The sequence below is a fragment of the Eurosta solidaginis genome, chromosome 1 (assembly GCF_040869045.1).
Source record: "Eurosta solidaginis isolate ZX-2024a chromosome 1, ASM4086904v1, whole genome shotgun sequence".
Classification (NCBI taxonomy): domain Eukaryota; kingdom Metazoa; phylum Arthropoda; class Insecta; order Diptera; family Tephritidae; genus Eurosta; species Eurosta solidaginis.
Genome location: NC_090319.1, coordinates 314,228,705 through 314,244,638, shown reverse-complemented (window position 1 = coordinate 314,244,638; position 15,934 = coordinate 314,228,705). Strand labels below are relative to the sequence as shown.

Sequence of the window (15,934 nt, the reverse complement as noted above, 5' to 3'; positions counted from 1 at the left end):
TGGCAACCACGCTACTGTTGGCAGCTATAATTTCAAAATAGTTAAAGACCAGCATCAACACTAGCAACAACATCAGCTCTTAAATCCAGCGATGAATCACTCTTGCCAATAAATGCTACTTTGGACTAGGTAGGCAATTGAAGAGTAAAGTCCTCTCTCGGCAAACGAAAATTAAACTCTACAAGTCACTTATTGTCAATAAATGCTACTATGGACTAGGTAGGCCATGTTGTGCGAATGAAAAATGACGATCCGGCCAAGAAAGTGTTTCTATCGGAACCCGCCTATGCAAGCAGAGGTAGAGAGCAGCCCCCACTCCGCTGGAAAGACCAGGTGGAAAACGATTTAAACACCCTTGGTGTGCCCAATTGGCGCCGGTTGGCAGAGAGAAGGAGCGACTGGCGCGCCTTGTTGGACAGATATAACCGTTTAAACGGATAAGCGCCAATTAAGTAAAGTAAGTAAGTTAAGTACAAAAATAAAAATAATCGTGGTATGTACACTAGGTCTTACGCTTTCGGATTACTGATAGCGATGTAAACCCTCTCCTTCATATAACATGACATTTTTGTAGGAGTTTTAGCGGCCCATCAAAACTAGCAAACGTGGAGGTTGCGTTTGGTGGAAACGTAGTATTATATTACATTAAGGTACCTCAGCGCGAAAGTTTAATTTTTGTCACTCGACGACCCATACAAACACACGCACGGGAAACACTTTTTTTATTTGAAAGCAAAATATTTTTTTATATTTTGAGATTGCGGAATTTCATTTAAGTACTTAAATTAGATTTGTGTATTCATATAAGAGTATTTCTCATCTTCTACCAGGAAAGTTCCCCTTACCCATTAATTAAGTGTTTTTATCAAATAAATTAAAAATTACAATGCAACTTGATGTTACTCATACAAAGGTTTAAGTTCGCCGAAATTTGAAAATAATATTTTTAATTTTTTTTAAAATACTATGTTAAATAAAAATAAAATGAAAAAATTTTAAGCACTTCCTTTATATAAATGGACAAAAATCAGCGAAAAATGTCTCCTTATATAAAGACATATTCTTGCTAAACTTTGATTTTTAAATTTTGACATAGAAATTGCAAAAATATTTACGAGAAGAAAAAATATAAAAGTGGAGCGCACATTACTTGGATTGGAAAGTTGGTAGGAAAGGAGATATTATTACTCAATGAGAACTTACATAAAAATCAATCCCAAAATTCTCTCCGTTTCATAGGATTTTTCTAAATATCTCATCCCGTGCACCCCCTAGCGAATCTTTTTTTATTGTGTCATCGGCTGCCATCGACCTCTGAATTAAGCTCTCAATTTTTAGCCTCTAGCTCATCGAGAAGTTACTTAAAACCCGGTTGCAAATTTCCAAATTATTATCTTATTTTTTCGATCCGTGCGCCACCTAACAGATTTTTTTTCTCCTTTTGTTCCTTTGTCACGTTGTCTTAACCTGTCTCTGAGGTTTCATGTTTGTAGCTCAATGAGAAGTTACTTTAAAATCGATCTCAAAACACCAAATTTCTAAATTCTTATCTAAATATTTCGATCCGTGCGCCACCTAACGGAATTTTTTTCTCCTTTTCTTAAATTTTCTCGGCGTCTTATCCTATCTGTGAAGTTTCACAGTTGTAGCTGTGAATGAGAACTTACATAAAAATCAATCGCAAAATTCGCTTCGTTTTGTACGATTTTTCTAAATATCTCACACCGTGCACCCCCTAGCGAATATTTTTGTATCGTGTCACCGGCTGTCATCAGCCTCGGAATTAAGTTTGAAATTTCACGTCTCTAGCTCATCGAGAAGTTACTTATAAGCTGGTTTGAAAATTTTCAAATTCTTATCTAATTATTTCGATCCGTGCGCCACCTAACGATTTTTTTTTTCCTTTTGTTGTATTGTCGCGGTATTCTAACCTATGTGCAAAGTTTCACGTTTGTAGCTCAATGAGAAGTTACTTAAAAATCGATTGTAAGATTTGTATGAAAAGCGGACAAACATTCAACCGACCTAATATAAAGGAAGTAAAATGGTAATTTTTTTTTTTTTTTTTTTTTTTTTGAAAGCGAAGGAAAACCTTTATTATGGATTAGATTAAAGCTTTATTTTGTAATTTTTTCTTTTTGTTTTTAAACTATGATAATGCGCTTATGATAAACTGAAAAAAACTAAAAAATAATGCTATTGCTTAAAGGAGGCTTTCCTGAACAATTACGATTGGCGCTTCCAACGTTTTTCGAGTCGTCCATTCACTTAGCTGCAATTTTTATTTTGTACTACGGGGCGTATGAGTAACATTAGTTGCATTTTTTTTGCATCAGCCTACCCTTCAATTTATTAAAAATTTTCTATACATAAAAGTTTGTATTCAATTAAAATATGATTGTAGCGACCTTTTTACTTTGACTTTATCAAACTGTGATTTTTGCCGGCTCAAGGTCCAATGTAATAAAAGCTTTTTTAAATATTTCCCAGGAATCTGCGAGGACCAAATTATCAATTTTAATTAAAGACACTTTGACGAAAAACAGAGCGAGCACAACGGACGTAGCCATTAATGACACAGTGGAACAAACACGGTAATTTTTGAATAAAAATAAAAATATTATGATTGTGAATGCAGACAAAGGTAATGTGACGGTAGCAATGGAAAAAAGCGACTAGAGGTCAAAAATGCAAAGTTTGCTGGAAGATTTGTCGTCATACCGAAGATTACGCCAGGATCCGACATTGAAGTTGCAAACGAAAAATAATCAGTTGGTAGATAAATTGCACAAATTAGGTGTTATAACGAACAACGAAAAACTCAAAATGTTTACACACACAGCTCTCCCACCCCGTGTATATGGATTACCAAAGGTCCATAAAGGAATATGCCCTTAAGACCAATCGGTTCTATGTTAAATGCTCCGTCCTATAATTTATGTAAGTACCTGACTAATATTTAAAAAAATCTGACGACGAAATCTAAGTTTAATGTAAAAAGTGCAATAGAATTCAAAGACAAGGTCAACGACTCCTACATTTATGATGATGAATGCCTCGTATCGTTTGATGTTGTGTCACTTTTTCCAAGTATACCAACAGACCTGGCTATACAAACTATACTGACAAAGTGGAAAGACATAAAAGAACACACGAATATTCATTCCAAAACACCTTTTTATGGAAATTGTGAAGTTTTGCATATCGGAAAATAGATATTTCAAGTATGAAGAAATAATTTATACGCAACTCAAAGGACTTCCGATGGGATCCCCAGCATCACCGATTGTTGCCGACATCATCATGGAAGAGATTTTGGAAACGGTGACAAACGCGAGACTACTTAGCAAATACGTAGATGATGTGTTTGCCATTATTAAGGAGGACGAGCTGGAGAAAACCTTGGAGGTGCTAAACTCATTCCACAGGGACATAAAGTTTACGATGGAGCTGGAGTCGGCTAGTAGACTGCCGTTTCTAGACACATTAGTATGTAAAATAGATAATAAAATAAAACTTGACTGGTATCAAAAGCCCACATCATCAGGAAGAATAATAAATTTTAAATCAAAACACCCAAGGGGTATGATTATAAATACGGCGAAAAACTTCATTAGACGAGTATTAGATACGAGTGACACGGTTTTTCACTCCGAGAATAAAAAACGTATAACACACATACTAAAGATGAATGACTTCTCTCCTAACGCAATACAGAGGTTAATAAAAGAATACCCGAAAGATAAATGCCGGAAGAACAGAGAGAACACGACTACAAAATATAGATCTGTAGTATATATACCAGGTTTTTCAGAAAGATTGCAGGGCTCAGACATCTATGACAAGGAGAATATAAGAATTGCACACAAACCATCGTACACAACGAACATATTTTTTAATAACATGAAAAGCACAATAACAAATTCAGACAAACATAATGTAATATATAAGATTACATGTGCGGGAAATGAAAATAATAACTATGGAAAAGAATATGTGGGTACAACAAAGAACAAATTAAAAACAAGAATAGCAGGACACAGATCGGATATTAAATGTAGATCATCTGGCAACATTCATAAAACAGCACTTGCGGCCCACTGTACAGAGAACGGACACCAACCAGATTTTAAAGCGGTGAGCATACTAGAGCAGGAGACAAATTATAGCAAAAGGTTTACGTTAGAAATGCTACACATAGCAAATACACCACCAAGCAAGAGATTAAACTACAAAACGGACACAGAAAATTGCTCACATATTTATAGACACTTACTTGACTCACAAAAAAACAAAAAATTAGTTCTGAACTGCATCGCGAACTAACATGTGTCGTGTATCGGACAAGAGAATTAATGTATGTATGTATGGAAAAATTGTATCCCAATTGTATTCAGTTTTATATGTGAATATTTGTTTGTTATTGTTATAGCCCCTGAAGACGATCTACGAAGGAGATTGAAATATATTGGGAAATACTTAAAAAAGTGTTTTATTACATTGGACCTTGAGTCGGCAAAAATCACAGTTTGATAAGTTTGTATTCAATTTCTACTGCATAAAATGTTAAAATATTTTGTCTTTTTTTAGATTTGATAAACTCACCTAGTCCTAATGCAGGCAAAACCACCGAGGCACGCCAGCGTTGCCAACATTCACACTATGAAATTTTGCATTTTTCAGCAGAAGCGGTTTATGGTGCGTGAAGTACGCGGGAGCCCAAAATTTATACCCAACGCGTACGATTATAACATTATGCACCACAGTTTTTTGTATCAAGTTAATAATGCAAATATATATATTTAGTATTGCTTATGTAGCTTATTTAGGTAAAGTATGTAAATAATAATTAGCTTTTCTTTTTTTTCTTTTTTTTTTTTTAGAAGTTTCAGTGAAAGCTTATGAACACACAAATTTTAAGTTAGATAAATATATATGTATGTATATTAATTAATTTGGTTACACAATATATATTTATTTTAGTAGTTTATTTGTAATTATGTGTTAGTAATAGTTTAGTAATTTTTGTTTTTTTTAGAATATATTTTAACGCCAAGCTTGCATTTAGTTTGAATGCGCGTAGGTATTTTATAATTTTTTTTTATTTTTCTATTATAAATATACTGCGTATGAGTTGTGCGTGTGTCCTAGTTTTTTGTTGTTTCCAATTTTCACAGTTATTTCTTTTTCTCTGCTGCTTCAATCCGCTTGCAACCAAAACAATTTTTCTGTTTTCACGTTTTTTTTTATACTTTATTTAATTGAAGTAGCGACAAGCACTTGACTACTGAAAAGTTAATATAAGCTATTTTTTTCTTTTTAGAAATTTTTATTGCTGGCTTTAAGCCATACAAATAGAGCTGAAAATATATGCAAAGAAAAAAAATTTTAAATTTGTAGTTTATTTATGCACATCATAAATTTTTTGTTCACTCATTCACTTTTATTATTTCTTCTCACTTTTCCATATCAAAATTTTGATACATTTTTGTTTTGCCCTTTAATGTTTACCACTTGTCTTTGTAGCTAAAATTACACTCTCATACTTTTAAATTTTTTCTTGCCCGTAAAGAAAAAGCCAAAACTATTTATTTATTTTCCCGCTTATTCGTTGTTTGTTGGCGCACGTGAAAACGCTTACTGGTTCACAGTTTGTAACCATACCGTGTTATCCTTTCTCACTAATTTTCTTATTTTCATTTCTATTTGCACGTGCACTTCGTTAGCATTCATTCATTCATGCTCTACTCTCTTGTAGGTCTCGCGTTTTTGTGCTCACATTCCGAAAAAGCTTACTGGCACCAACAAAGCTCTATTGTATACATATTTACATACATTAAATGTCACAGATACTCATACATGCATACATACAAAAAAAATAAAAAATTTTATATGCTTGAAACAGGAAATGGTAAAAAAAAATGTATTGTAATAAGCTGTGAACCTAACACATGTTAAAGTAAGTTTAGTATTAAAAATTGTTTTAGCAAAAATTATAATTTTAGTGAAATAACAGCTCTGAGGATTTTTACATACAAGTCCAAACGATACTATCGCGAAAATTGCTAATCTGCACATAGATATGAAATGAATTTCTGTGAGTTAGTCTGGCTGAAATTTCAAAACTGCTTGACCGATTTCGATATATACATTTTTTTCGTTCTTTATGATTCAAGGATAGTTTAGAATAAGCTTTTTGCGTGGAAGTGAGAGTGACCGTGGGAGTGGGAGTGAAAGTATGATAAATAAGGAATAAGGAATGGATAAGAACAAGAACAAAAATGAAAATGGAAGCGCGCCTCACTTTTTAAATGTAGACAAACAAATTTTCGGGCCGAACAAAGTCTGCCGGGTACACTAGTATTCGTATAGAAATAAACAACAAATATAAAACATATGCCTTCAACTTAAAGTCGTACTAATTTAATGGAAATGCTTATTTTCAGTATATTAAAAGAAACAGAAAAGAAAGGTATTTAGTCATATATACATACAGTACCTTTGCTTGGCAACGTTTTGTTGTGCTGTGAAATCTTTCTAATAGTAATCTATGAGAAATTGCAATTATTTTTTTAAAAGAAAATTATTTAAAATTAAGTCGAACCATGTGTAAGATTTTTTAAGAAGATTTTTAACCTTAATTTTCTCCTTTAAAGCTTTAATAGAATATGAGTAAGTAGAGTGCTATTTCGTCTAACTACCCCAACCCTAAATGGCAACCCTACTCAAAAATGTCCCTTTTGTAATGCGGAGTGAAAAACCTTTCGTTTGATACCCATAGCGGCATATCTCATGTAATTTTTTTTTTAATTTCGAATAGGTGGCAACCCTAACGAAAAACGCCCCTATTGTAATGCGGAGTGAAATACCTTTCGTTTTATACCCATATCGGCATATCTCATGCAATTTTTTTATTTCGAAAAGGTGGCAACCCTACTCAAAAATGTCCCCAAAGTAATGCGGAGTGAAATACCTTCCGTTTGATACCCATATCGGCATATCTCATGCAATTTTTGTTAAATTTCGAAAAGGTGGCAACCCTACTCAAAAATGTCCCTATTGTAATGCGGCGTGACATACCTTTCATTTGATACCCATATCGGCATATCTCATGGAATTTTTTTTTTTAATTTCGAATAGGTGGCAACCTTGTGAAACATTCTGAGTGGCAACACCTAGGTAGAAAGTCTTAGAAGGTGATACATTATCTCTGTGCCAAATTTAATTTAAATCGGTTCAGCCGTTCCCGAGATAGTTCGGCTATACAAACAAACAAGATTGCTCGTTTAAAGTTATAAGTATAGAATATATATTTGTCATACGCCATGGTGCACCTAAACAATGTAGCTGCAAGCCAGGTCTTTGCTACGTTCAATTAAATATTAAAATAAACAGCTAAAATCAAGATAAACAGTTAAAATTTAATTTAATTTTAAAAATCTGAGTCATCTTGTGTGCACTCCTAGATTCACCAAAGAAAGCAATTCGATTTATGGCGGATAACAACCGATTTCACAGAGCAAAGAGGGGATATGTTTATTTTAAATTTTTTTCGGTCCTTCGCAGTGATTAATGCTTATTTTTAAAAGTGTTTTCATTATCACTGAGATCTTTAAGTGCGATTTATTGCCAAAGGTTTTTTTTTCGATAGAAATAAGTTTCGGTAATGGGGAATCTCACGTCGACTGCGCATCGTTTGTATATTTTTTCAGACTTTTTTCGGGACTATTTTGAGATCAGTTCTGGAATGTTTGTGGATCATTTTGGTATAGTTTCGAGCCTTTTTTGTTTTAATGTTGAAATTATTCCGGGCTTATTTTGAAATCGTTGGTGATTATATTTCGTTTTTTCGGTATTGCTTTAGCTGCTATTTCGAGATCATTTTATGAAATGTTGGGAAAATTTCGGAACTGTTTGCACGACTATTTCGGGATCATTTTGTTACTACTTCGGGATTTCTACTACTTTGAAATAATTATGGATTGGATCGCTCCGGAGCCTTTTCGAAATGATTTTGGTTTTATATTAGCTACTATTTCGTGATCAATTCGGTACCATAATAGTTATTGTGGCATTGTTTAGAATAATTCGTGTATAAGAAAAATAGGCGGGCTGTTATTGTTATCGCTTTATTACCGGCATGTTATTGGTTTATTAGCGACGTGTTATCGACATTTAGCGAATTACTGGCGAATTATTATTGACGTGCCGTCGGTTTACTATCAGTTTATTATCGAAAAGTTATCGATGTTGTCGAAAAGTTATCAACTTGTTAATGCTATTGGTTTGTTGCCGACACGTTATTGATAGCATCTGTTATAGAAGAAGTTTGCGGTTTATTATCCACAAATTATGGACTTGTTGATTCGTTTTCAAAAAGTCATTGACAATATCTTAGGAAGGAGCTTGTATTTCTCGCTTTATGTTTGCTTAGTTTGAAAAAGAAGGGTATTCCTTTCATATCCAAACATGGCCATGGTACTCCACCTTTATCCCCGGTTGGTACACCAACTCGTGTCCCTATGCGTTCCTCGGGAGGTGGGCCAGTTATATCGATTTTAAAACCATTTCTGGCCATCTCATCAGCAAAATCATATCCCTTAAAATTTCTGTGCCCGTGGACTCTGCAAAAGGAGAGACTGATATGCCCAAACCGGCGATGTTGAGTTAACCTGAGTACTCGGCTGTAATTGAACGGAGCCTTCCTGACACCGATCAGCCTACGGCAGTGGTACAAATTACTGCCGTAGACTGTTTACATTTATGACCACAGCAACAATCGTCAATTAAGTCGGTGCCAAGATCTGATGATATTCCCGATTAAAGGAAACAAGGCAAGAACTGAATGTAAAATAAGATAACTCAATCGCAATCACGAGCAGCAATAAGAATTGTCCAGTGCTTGGGAACTATATTCGCCATAACCGACCAGGAAAATCAGTGCCTGCCATGAGCCAGTGGAGCTGTGTTAATCGGACGAAAGTAGTTCAATGAGGTCCTTACAGGCCGATCTGAAAGGTATTTAACATACATAGTTTTTTTTCGATATGGGACCGGTCGCCCACCTAGCTATAATTTAACATCAGTAAATTGTTGGACGGCCGAAACTATTTTAAGGTTTAAGCTTAATTTTAGAAAGTGAATAAGTTATAGCTGAACATCGCGAAACTGTAGAATTTCTAAGGTGAAGTTAAGTCATGGCAAGCTAAGCGGTGTCACCCAGATACTTTTGATATATGTACATGAATAGGAGTATGTAGTTACATATCTACGTGTAAAAAAAAAAGCATAAAGTTCCAATTTTGTGCTGTTTATTTCTTTTATATGATAAGGCTATTCACACGCATACGTTCAGACAATGCGGCGACAGTTAAGTTTCTTAGTATTCGTATTTTGTTATTTTTTCTTCTCTCATCTGGTCACTCGCCTACTTGCTCGCTCATTTTCTATGTCAAATATGTGTTGTTACGCAAAGTTACGCACATTGTCCTAGTTTCCATGCCGAACATACCCACACACACATATCCATTTAGGAGCATGTTTACATGCCATAGCTTGTTTTTATATAGAATAACTGTGTGACCGATATAAAATAGCGGGTCACATTTTTAAACAAGTAAACAGTCACATTTATATGCATAGATATATGTATGTATATGTATACACATGAAGTTAGTATGTATGTGGATTAGGGCGCTAAACAAATCTTTGTTGGTGAAGTTGAGCTTAAGCCGTTAATTCAGGTTAAGGAGCACCCATACTACAATAAATGAAGCTAACTAGCAGTATTTCTAATACATACATATAAATAAATAAATGTAAGGCGCGATAACCTCCGAAGAGATCTAAGGCCGAGCTTACATACATATATAAAATTAAAAAAATAAGTTATTTAAAATAAAATAAAAGAAAATTATATGAAATGAAATAAGATAAAATAAAATAACTTAAAATAAAATAAAATAAAATAAAATGAAATAAAATAAACTTAAAAAAAATTTAACTAAATTAAATTGAATTTTTTCCCAAATTATTAAAATAAAAAAATAAAAATTATAAATGTTTTTACACTTTAAAAAGCTATGAGGGCAATCCACGCTAAAGTTATGTAAATAAAATAAAATAAAATAAATTTTAATGAAACCAAATAAAATAAAATAAAACAAAACAAAATAAATAAAAAAAAAATTAATTAAATAAAATGAAACAAATTAAAAAATAAAATTTAATTAAAAAAGTAAAATAACATGGAATGAAATAAAATAAAATCAAAATAAAATAAATCAAAATTAAACAAAATAAAAAAATAATATATAATATAATAAAACAAAATAAAATAAAGCTAAATAAAATGAAAAAGGGAAATTATTTAAAATCAAATAAAATAAATTGAAATTAATTAAAACAAGTAAGGAAGGCTAAGTTCGGGTGTAACCGAACATTACATACTCAGTTGAGAGCTATGGAGACAAAATAAGGGAAATCACCATGTAGGAAAATGGACCTAGGGTAACCCTGGAATGTGGTTGTATGACATGTGTATCAAATGGAAGGTATTAAAGAGTATTTTAAGAGAGAGTAGGCCATAGTTCTATTGATGGACGCCATTTAGGGATATCGCCATAAAGGTGGACCAGGGCTGACTCTAGAATTTGTTTGTACGATATGGGTATCAAATGAAAGGTGTTACTGAGCATTTTAATAGGGAGTGGGCCTTAGGTCTATCGGTGGACGCCTTTTCGAGATATCGCCATTAAGGTGGACTAGGGGTGACTCTAGAATGTGTTTGTACGATATGGGTATCAAATGAAAGGTGGTAATGAGTATTTTAAAAGGGAATGGGCTTTAGTTCTATAGGTGAATGCCTTTTCGAGAAATCGCCCTAAAGGTGGACCAGGGGTGACTCTAGAATATGTTTGTACGATATGGGTATCGAATGAAAGCTGTTAATGAGTATTTTGAAAAGGAGTGATCCTTAGTTCCATAGGTCGACGCCGTTTCGAGATATCGCCATATCAAACGAAAGGTGTTACTGAGCATTTTAAGAGGGAGTGGGCATGAGGTCTATAGGTGGACGCCTTTTCGAGAAATCGCCATTACGGTGGGCCAGGGGTGACTCTAGAATGTTTGTACGATATGGGTATCAAACGAAAGGTGTTACTGAGCATTTTAAGAGGGAGTGGGCATTAGGTCTATAGGTGGACGCCTTTTCGAGAAATCGCCATTAGGGTGGGCCAGGGGTGACTCTAGAATGTTTGTACGATATGGGTATCAAACGAAAGGTGTTACTGAGCATTTTAAGAGGGAGTGGGCATTAAGTCTATAGGTGGACGCCTTTTCGAGATATCGCCATTAGGGTGGGCCAGAGGTGACTCTAGAATGTGTTTGTACGATATGGGTATCAAATGAAAGGTGGTAATGAGTATTTTAAAAGGGAGTAATCCTTAGTTCAATAGGTGGACGCCTTTTCGAGATATCGCCATAAAGGTGGACCAAGGGTGACTCTAGAATGTTTGTACGATATGGGTATCAAACGAAAGGTGTTACTGAGCATTTCAAGAGAGAGTGGGCATTAGGTCTATAGGTGGACGCCTTTTCGAGATATCGCCATTAGGGTGGGCCAGGGGTGACTCTAGAATGTTTGTACGATATGGGTATGAAACGAAAGGTGTTACTGAGCATTTTAAGAGGGAGTGGACATTAGGTCTATAGGTGGACGCCTTTTCGAGATATCGCCATTAGGGTGGGCCAGGGGTGACTCTAGAATGTTTTTACGATATGGGTATCAAACGAAAGGTGTTACTGAGCATTTTAAGAGGGAGTGGACATTAGGTCTATAGGTGGACGCCTTTTCGAGATACCGCCATTAGGGTGGGCCAGGGGTGACTCTAGAATGTTTGTACGATATGGGTATCAAACGAAAGGTGTTACTGAGCATTTTAATAGGGAGTGGGCATTAGGTCTATAGGTGGACGCCTTTTCGAGATATCGCTATTAGGGTGGGCCAGGGGTGACTCTAGAATGTTTGTACGATATGGGTATCAAACGAAAGGTGTTACTGAGCATTTTAATAGGGAGTGGACATTAGGTCTATAGGTGGAAGCCTTTTCGAGATATCGCCATTAGGGTGGGCCAGGGGTGACTCTAGAATGTGTTTGTACGATATGGATATCAAATTAAAGGTATTAATGAGGGTTTTAAAAGCGAGTGGCCCTTAGATGTATATGTGAAGGCGTTCTCGGGATATCGACCAAAATGTGGACCAGGGTAACCCAGAACTTCATCTGTTGGATACCGATAATTTATTTATATATGTAATACCACGAACAGTATTCTTTCCAAGAATTCAAGGGTTTTTTATTTCGCCCTGCAGAACTTTTTCATTTCATTTTACTTAATATGGTAGGTGTCACACCCATTTTACAAAGTTTTTTCCAAAGTTATATTTTGCGTCAATAAACCAATCCAGTTACAATGTTTCATCCCTTTTTTCGTATTTGGTATAGAATTATGGCATTTTTTTATTTTTCGTAATTTTCGATATCGATAAAGTGGGCGTGGTTATGGTCGGATTTCGGCCATTTTTTATATCGAGATAAAGTGAGTTCAGATAAGTACGTGTGCTAAGTTTAGTAAAGATATATCGATTTTTGCTCAAGTTATTGTGTTAACGGCCGAGCGGAAGGACAGACGGTGGACTGTGTATAAAAACTGGGCGTGGCTTCAACCGATTTCGCCCTTTTTCACAGAAAACAGTTATCGTCCTAGGAGCCAAGTCTCTACCAAATTTCACAAGGATTGGTTAATTTTTGTTCGACTTATGGCATTAAAAGCATCCTAGACAAATTAAATGAAAAAGGGCGGAGCCACGCCCATTTTGAAATTTTCTTTTATTTTTGTAATTTGTTGCACCACATCATTACTGGAGTTGAATGTTGGCATAATTTACTTATATGCTGTAAAGATATTAACTCTTCTTTTAAAATTTGAATTTAAAAAAAATTTTTTTTAAAAAGTGGGCGTGGTCGTTCTCCGATTTTGCTAATTTTTATTAAGCAGACATAAAGTAATAAGGGTAATGTTCCAGCCAAATTTCATCATGATATCTTTAACGACTGCCAAATTACAGCTTGCAAAACTTCTAAATTACCTTCATTCAAAAGTGGGCGGTGCCACGCCCAATGGCCAAAATTTTACTAGTTTTCTATTCTGCGTCATAAGCTCAACTCATCTACCAAGTTTCATCGCTTAATGCGTATTTGGTAATGAATTATCGCACTTTTTTAATTTTTCGAAATTTTCGATATCGAAAAATTGGGCGTGGTTATTGTCCGATATCGTTCATTTTAAATAGCGATCTGAGATGAGTGCCCAGGAACATATATACCAAATTTCATGAAGATACCTCAAAATTTACTCAAGTTATCGTGTTAACGGACAGACGGACGGACGGACGGACGACTGTGTATAAAAACTGGGCGTGGCATCAACCGATTTCGCCCATTTTCACAGAAAACAGTTAACGTCTAAAATCTACTCCCCTACTCCCCTACCAAATTTCAAAAGGATTGGTTAATTTTTGTTCGACTTATGGCGTTAAAAGTATCCTAGACAAATTAAATGAAAAAGGGCGGAGCCACGCCCATTTTGAAATTTTCTTTTATTTTTGTATTTTGTTGCACCATATCATTACTGGAGTTGAATGTTGACAGAATTTACTTATGTACTGTAAAGATATTAAATTTTTTGTAAAAATTTTACTTTAAAAAAAAATTTTTTTTAAAAGTGGGCGTGGTCCTTCCCGATTTTGCTAATTTTTATTAAGCGTACATATAGTAATAGTAGTAACGTTCCTGACAAATTTCATCATGATATCTTCAACGACTGCCAAATTACACCTTGCAAAAGTTTTAAATTACCTTCTTTTAAAAGTGGGCGGTGCCACGCCCATTGTCCAAAATTTTACTAATTTTCTATTCTGCGTCATAAGTTCAACTCATATACCAAGTTTCGTCGCTTTATCGGTCTTTTGTAATGAATTATCGCACTTTTTCGGTTTTTCGAAATTTTCGATATCGAAAAAGTGGGCGTGGTTATAGTCCGATATCGTTCATTTTAAATAGCGATCTGAGATGTGTGCTCAGGAACCTACATACCAAATTTCATCAAGATACCTCAAAAATTTACTCAAGTTATCGTGTTAACGGACGGACGGACGGACGGACGGACATGGCTCAATCAAATTTTTTTTCGATCCTGATTATTTTGATATATGGAAGTCTATATCTATCTCGATTCCTTTATATATGTACAACCAACCGTTATCCAATCAAACTTAATATACTCTGTGAGCTCTGCTCAACTGAGTATAAAAAGTGAATGAATTGATTTTTAAGTGTAAGTGAATAACACGTACTGACTTTAATCAAAATAAGGTAAAATAAGCTAAATGATCATAAATCAATATGAAAGCTAATTATTTTTTAAATTCAATTAAATAAGAGAACTAATCCCCAAAATATTTTAACTAAGTATACTTCAAGTAAGCTCTTAGGAGTGATACAGCTGTCAGATCTAGAAGCAGCAAGTGGCTTAAGTCCTAGGAAGCTTCTAGTATTTGCCAAGAGGACGGAGTTATTTTATAACATAGGTCCTGGTTTTTGATAGGGTTTTTCAGTTTGGTCGTTAAAACAAACTTCTGGTAACACTACGGACTCAATCAGTCTATGTGAGGTCCTCATGGACCGGCCAGTTAAACCTAACCTAACCTAACCTATACTTCAAGTAAATTAAATATCAATAAAAAAAAATTTGGTAACTAACTGAGAATTTAAGAAACAAAATAGAATAAAAAAACATGTAAAAATTTACAAAAGAATTAAAGAAAGGAGCGTGACTCAATGCATTTGGTTCAAGGTTTGCGTCGTCCCAATCGCTTTTAGTTTGATTCAAAATTAACTAGGCACGAAATTAACTAGGCACAAATTAATCTTTGTATACGTATGTATATGTATAAATGTCTGTATGTTTGTGCAATATATTTTTTACAACAAATTTGTAATGAAGGAAATGGAAAATGGGAAAGGAATACACTGAAATTGGATTTCCGTGCATTGCTTTACATGTTGTTGCGATTCACATCAACACAAATACATAGATGAACCCAATGTATATTTACATACATACATATATGGGCTTAGTTCCCTGCCGGAAAGTTATTTATTTCAAGAGTAGATTGATGGCAGAAACACAAAGTGTGTGCGACTTTATTATTTACAAGAAGATACGAAATAGAGGACTCATGTCTTTAGAAATATTTGAAGACTAACGATTTTCTAATCCACGGTATCGACACCGGTTTCGAAAAAAACAGCCTGCATGTTAAGTTTAATAAGTTCTTCTTACTTTGAAGAAATCCGCACTGGACCAGGTTTTAATCCCAGGTGTCTGAGAAGCCCTAAGGCTGTATTTCTGCCATGAACCGCTTCCCAGCAAATTTAACTGTCTTAGCAGATTGTAATTTGAAGTTGTGTTAACTGAATCTGAAGTCAAACTGAAGTTAAGAGAATCCAACTCAACCGCATTCGGGCACGCGAGGATATAAGATTACATAAAAAGGGAACGATTAAATGGAATCACAACTTACCTAGCGTCCGATACCAAACATATTATTGCCGTTTTAGACTTTCAGGTGCAAAACATAATATATCCTTCAAGGGAGAATTGAGGGGAAGGCTTAAACAATGGTGGGGACATTACAATTTACATTGATGGCTCGAAAACAGAAAATGGGACTAGCCCCAGTACTCAAAGCATTTGTATGTAAATAAATCATACTGACCTTTGCAGTATTTTGCAGGCAATTGAGAGAGCAACTAGACTGCTCCAGGATAGTACGGTCCAAGACATCAATGCAACAGCTAGACCGTCTTAA

The 15,934-nt window shown here is 34.7% G+C and overlaps 1 protein-coding gene across 42 annotated transcripts in view; it reads right to left on the bottom strand.

The window, feature by feature from the left end:
* slo (calcium-activated potassium channel slo) overlaps window positions 1-15,934 on the bottom strand; it is a 415,764-nt gene that overhangs the window by 393,036 nt on the left and 6,794 nt on the right. For 35 of the 42 annotated variants that reach the window (XM_067761586.1, XM_067761611.1, XM_067761575.1 and 32 more), the window contains exons 1-2: window positions 5,461-5,812; window positions 4,606-5,360 (exon numbers count right to left, since the gene is read on the bottom strand). The gene's annotated coding sequence lies outside the window, so the exon portion shown is untranslated. Of the gene's footprint in view, window positions 1-4,605; window positions 5,361-5,460; window positions 5,813-15,934 lie in introns of those variants that run through there. The other 7 variants (XM_067761569.1, XM_067761567.1, XM_067761572.1 and 4 more) reach the window with 4 other exon arrangements.